Here is a 5,803-nt window from a genome sequence, read left to right on the forward strand (position 1 = left end):
AGGACGTTACTTATAGGTTTTGTTTGTCAACCTGGGTTTAATTCCCAGTCCTGCAGAATCTGCTGCATGTCTTTCCCTTCTCTCTCCTCCCAATTTCCTGTTCAACTTGTTAAATAACGGCCTAAAAAACTTTATCAGAGCCTAAAAATCTGATTTGAAGAAGGTGGGGGGCTGGTTGACCTTTGATGACCTCTAGAAACATTTCTTTATGTCTTTAAAATTATAGCGGCACAAACAAAATGTTTGCTGCACAAACGTTTGACACCAAATGTGCCTGATTTGAAGAAGGTGGGGGCCACTTCACTCAGGTCTATTTACCTGCTACTTTACCCGCCACTGGAAGTTTCTTAAAAGTTTATCTGTTAGTCTGCAGCTCATGTGACCAAACCAGACGAGGAGATGAAAAGTTAAAACACTCAATATTGTCTTGTACACAAGTTCTGGTTGGGTAACAGCAAGATCACTGAGTCTTCTTAAAAGATACATTAGATGTTTTAGTTAATTTTTTTTCTCCAAAGTGTGGTGTTGCAAAAGTTTGAAAACATTTACCGTATTTTCCGCACTATAAGGCGCACCTTCAATGAATGGCCTATTTAAAACCTTTTTTCTTATATAAGGCTCACCGCATTATAAGGCGCATAGAATAGACGCTACAGTAGAGGCTGCGGTTACGTTATGCATCCACTAGATGGAGCTGCGATAAAGGGAATGTCAACAAAACAGTCAGATATTTCAGTCAAACTTTATTAATAAATTACAAACCAGCGTTCTGAAAACTCCCTTCATTCCCAATATGAATAAAAAGCTGTTTTATTATTTTCCCGAGGTAAAGTCAGTGACGTGGTATTTTGGTGACAGTTTATCTTTTAACAACAGCAAGGTGTAACATATAGTGGAGGGGAACTTTTCCTCGATTCAATAAACACGTAAAAAACAGCCTGATGCTGTTACGGTAAATCAAACGTTAGTGCAATCACAATATATATCCACTTCCACTATAACCATTGATTGGTTCATGTTAAATTCTCTGCTGCTGCTGCTCTGTTCCCGTGTTTTACTGCATCACTGATCGCCTTGAGCTTAAACTCTGCGTCGTAAGCTCGTCTCTTAATAGGAGCCATTTTGGGGTCTTTACACAAAACCCAGCATGCACCGCGCGCTTCTTCTTCTACTGGGGAAATGAAGTCGGCGGCTGCTTACCGTAGTTATGAGACCAGTTGTGGCTCAATATTGGTCCATATATAAGGCGCACTGGATTATAAGGCGCACTGTCAGCTTTTGAGAAAATTGAAGGTTTTTAGGTGCAACTTAATCCTTAATCTGGAGGCATCCAAGTAAACAAACAGCGTCTCTTCCTGATCTAAACAAGCAAACGTCCAGCATGAATCCTTTTTATCCATCTTCCATCAGTTCTTGCTAAAAAAAGCTGAAAGCTTCAGCTGAAATCTTTATGGGCGTTTCTCCTGTGGAACAAGTCGAATTATTCCCCGTCAGTGAATGAGAGCAGAGAGGGTCAATCTCTCCACCCAGATGGATCAATTTCTCAATCTGGGTTTGTGTTTGGGAGATAATAACTCCACTTCAGAGGCAACAAAACCCGGTCAGCTGAAAAAATAAAAATAACCAGAAAAAAATCCCAGGTTCTCAAAATCTGCCTCCTCTCCCTCTGCTCATGGAAACGTCGATGCAAAATCGCAGACAAATGTGAGAAACTTTTATGTGTTAATACATATAAAAGTTTTAATCAGATTAATTAAGCAAAGTGAGTTTTCAGGCTCTCAGTTGTTCAGCATGTCTTCAAAGAAATCTGCAAACAGACAAATGTGCTGAGCTGGTGGCAGAGTTGGGTAGTAACTAGTTACAATTACTCAATTACATTTACTTGAGTAATTTTATTATGAAGTATTTCTGCTCCTACTTGAGTAAAATGTCTGGATTTTCTACCCACAGAATGAAAAACAAACAGGTTTTAACCCAAAGTTCACCTGACAGACACACACCTGCAGTTTTTATTAAAGTTTCATGAATCTTTTATTGAAAAAAAAATGATTTGGAAACATTTTATTTTGCCTGATTTTGTTATTTTTTGTTACTAATATGATTTGCTGTCATTTTCATTCTTAAAATACCCAAATTTCCACTTAACTTTTTATTTTGGTCCAGGTAATGTAATTTTAAAATGATTGATAATTTGATCAGTTACTCAGTATTTGAGTAACTTTTTTACCAAATACTTTTTACTTTTACTTTAGTAATTTCTTGGACGGATACTTTTTACTTTTACTTGAATAAAAATATGTTGAAGTAGTTCTACTTTTACTTAGTAGCTGCCTAGAAAGGTATGTAGGCAGCTGACCGGCTAACCAGCTAGTGCAAGTTGCAAACTGTTGACACAAAATATGATTTGGTCAAATTTAATCAGAAACAGGAATGACTTAAAAAAAGAAGAAAAAAACTGATTTCAGAAAAATAAATAAATCAAATGTGGCAAAGAAAACAAAGAAACTGATTTGATCAAAAATCTATTTCAGCAAAAAATAAAAATACAGAGAAAAACAAAATCAGATTTAACAAGAACTAAACAGCTGGCCAGTGTGGGGAAGTTTTAACCAAATACTTTTTTACTCTTACTTGAGTCATTTCTTGGATGACTAGTTTTTAATTTTACCTGAGTAAAAATATCAAGTAGTACTACACTTGAGTACAATATTTGGGTACTCTGCACTTCTGGCTAGTTCTAGTACTTAAAGCAAAACTAGACTGTTAAGTAGATCAGCAGTGGTATGGAGCAAAATTGGGGTCAAAAGTTTTGCCAAAAAAAATTTGATATTGTGAAAAAAAAGAACTGTAAAGCAGCTATTTAAGAAAAAAGACTGAAGAGACGTAAAACAAATACTTGAAATGGAAAAAAGAAAGTTTGAGACTGAAAAGAGTTGAAAGAGTTTGAGACTGAAAAGAGTTGAAAGAGTTTAAAAAAAAAATCTTGAAACTGTTGACATGTTTTCTCATTTGTTTTGTTTTCCTGTTGGTTTATTGCGTGTTGCATCACGTGAAATGTCTAACTAACCCACCTTTGTCAATTAAAATGTGTGTCCTTCTAACACAGATGTGGCATTTATCGCTGTGCCAAAAGTGAATCTGCTAACAAACTAAAAAAATGATTTAAAACTGAAAAAAAGTTTCTACAATGAAAAAAAAATCTTCAAACTAAAATAATTTGAAACTGAAAGTTTTGGGGGAAAAGTTTCTAAATCTGCAAACTAAAAAATAATTTGAAAAAAAGTTCAGAACTACTTTTAGATTCATATTTACTTTTCAGCAGAGCCTCAGAACTGACAGGGTGTTTAATCATGACAACACTTAGAAACAAACCCAAAACTAAGTTTTTTGTTTTCTTCTGTAAAAACACTCATCTGCCTAAAGATATGCTAAATAATAACTAAAATGTGAAGATGATGGTTTTAGCTGTACAACCTTATGTAGATGACTCAGTATTAATACATTTTATTTAAACGCATTTATTAACAAAGAACCCGTACAAACAAGATAAACCATCAGAAAGTTAGACAGTGCAGAGTAAGAAGATTGAAAAGATGAGTTTTTAGGCATTTTTTAGTTTCCCGAAACAGGAAGAAAATATTGAAAAGGGAAAAACATAAACAAGATCAATTTTATTATCAAAAAAGATCAAATTCAGTATTTACAAACAATCATTTGATTGAAAAACAAAACAAAAAATATTAAAAATCTGAGGTTTTCTGTGAAAACAAAAAGACTCTTGAAGGTTTTCTGTTTATAAAAACGATGGCGAGCGTTTCCGCCACCATCTGGATCGCCCTGAGGGGATCGACGACGTCTTTCAGTTTGTCCTTCCTCAGAACCCAATCCGGTACAAAACCTGAACGACACAAAAATATGGAGCTAAATTAGTCCCAACATTCACAGTAAGATTTGCATCGTGTTGTACAGAACAGCGAATAATGTCGTACGTTTACAAATCTTCTTTTACACTTATTACGTCTTATTGCACACATGCAGATTTTACTGTATGCTTTGTGAATCTTTCTGACACTAATTTAGCTCCACAGAAAACAGCATTTTAGTTTCCACAGAACCAAAAGTCCTGTTTGGGTTTGTACAGATCAGATGCTGCCTACTTTGGTGGCGGTTTTGGATTTGCGCGGCGTTGGCGGAACAAAGAAGCTCCCGTTGATCGAGGCGTTGATTCTCTGCCTGGTGATGCTGCGCTCTCGTCCATTTTGTGTTTCCGCGCGGTGAGCCGGTAGATGCTGCGTATCCGGTCCAAAACTTTAGCAGCTTCACCACCTCCTGAGGGGAAATGGATTAAATTTAAATGTTTTCGTAAGGATTAGTGGGAAAGATTTTTTTTGTCTGCTTCAGACCTGAGCGCGGCGCTCGTCCTGCAGCAGCAGAGCGAGAAGGAAGCAGGCTTTGGTGAAGATGCTGCCGCCCTTTTCGGCCACCTTGTCCCCGGCTTTCTCCCGGTATTTCTGCAGTAAATCCAGCAGCGTTTCCAGGGAGTTTTCCACCGAATAACACCGCCTCTATGGTCAGGTGGTACTGAGGGAAAATACACATTTGAGTGTTAATAGTTAGATTGAACCATCTTCTCTGATTGATCTCTGATTAAATAAATTAATTAATCACATGACAAATTAAAACAAGCTCAATAATTTATATTTTTTTTCTTCTTTCTACCAAAAACAGGATGACAAAAGTCAGACAATATTATCGTTTATTGCAAAAACTTCTGGGACAATTTATCGTCCTTTTAAGGCCTGAAACAGTTAGATAGATACACTAATAACAGCTTATAGTACTTTAATTATTACTTAATGTATGACTATTAGAGATTTTTAAGCACCAAAAATACTTTATTTTAGCCTTGTTGGTCTTTAATTTGCATTTGCCGCATGTACTACCACATCTGCCACCAGAGGGCGCAGTTCAAAAAAAGGATTCAATACAGGAGGGCTTTTATGAAAAGTACAACTAGAGCCTGTTTTTGTAAAACCAATAAAATTAAGGGAAAAAAACCTGAAAGATTAAGTTGGTAAATTTCAATCAGCTTTTGTAAACAAGTTGAGATTTGTATAAAAATGAAAGATATTCATAGTCAGAAAGCATCGATGTTATGAACCGGAGACGTCAGTTTGTACCTTGGAGAGGTTGAGGAGGATCTGGACGGAGAAGGTGATGACCTCCATGCAGGGTCCGCTCCGGTTTGCAGCTGCGTATCAGCGTGAAGATGACACCGGTGGCGTCGCTTCCCACCAGCCGCTCGCAGCACTCTGGCGACAGCCTGGGTGGCGGCCTCTGCATAAAAAACGTTTCCATCACCACTCAGCCGACAGCAGCGAGCGAAAACAATCCAGTCCTGGTCTTACCGAGGTTCTTCAGGGCCTCCAGGATGAAGGAGAAAGTGTTTGTATCGGAGGAGATACTCCAGCGCAGAAGAGGTTTTGTTGCACAGTTTGTCTTCCTCTCGTACTTCAGCAGAGATTTTGCGCAAGCGGAGCCTCAGCTTCACGAGTTTGGGTTTGTCGCTCAGCATGCGGGAGCGGTGTCCTCTCCACAGAGCCTGCAGGGACACAGGATGGAGCCGTTTGAGCCTCTGATACGTCAACCGGACCGTGGAGTTCTGGCCAGAGATTTAGACTAATTCATCACCTAATTTGGGGCTTTTAATGATTTATCTCAACAGTTTTTATAAAATATTTAACTTAAAGTTGCACTTTATGTTTAAACACAATGACTACAACAATCTTAAACATAAAAAAAC

At 37.6% G+C, this 5,803-nt stretch overlaps 1 pseudogene; it reads right to left on the reverse strand.

Moving 5' to 3' along the window:
* Nucleotides 1–4,157: 4,157 nt before the first annotated feature.
* LOC111607989 lies at nt 4,158–5,358 on the reverse strand (annotated as a pseudogene).
* Nucleotides 5,359–5,803: the final 445 nt, after the last annotated feature.

This window comes from Xiphophorus maculatus, unplaced genomic scaffold (assembly GCF_002775205.1).
Source record: "Xiphophorus maculatus strain JP 163 A unplaced genomic scaffold, X_maculatus-5.0-male Unplaced_Scaffold_BN227, whole genome shotgun sequence".
In the NCBI taxonomy this organism is placed as follows: Eukaryota; Metazoa; Chordata; class Actinopteri; order Cyprinodontiformes; family Poeciliidae; genus Xiphophorus; species Xiphophorus maculatus.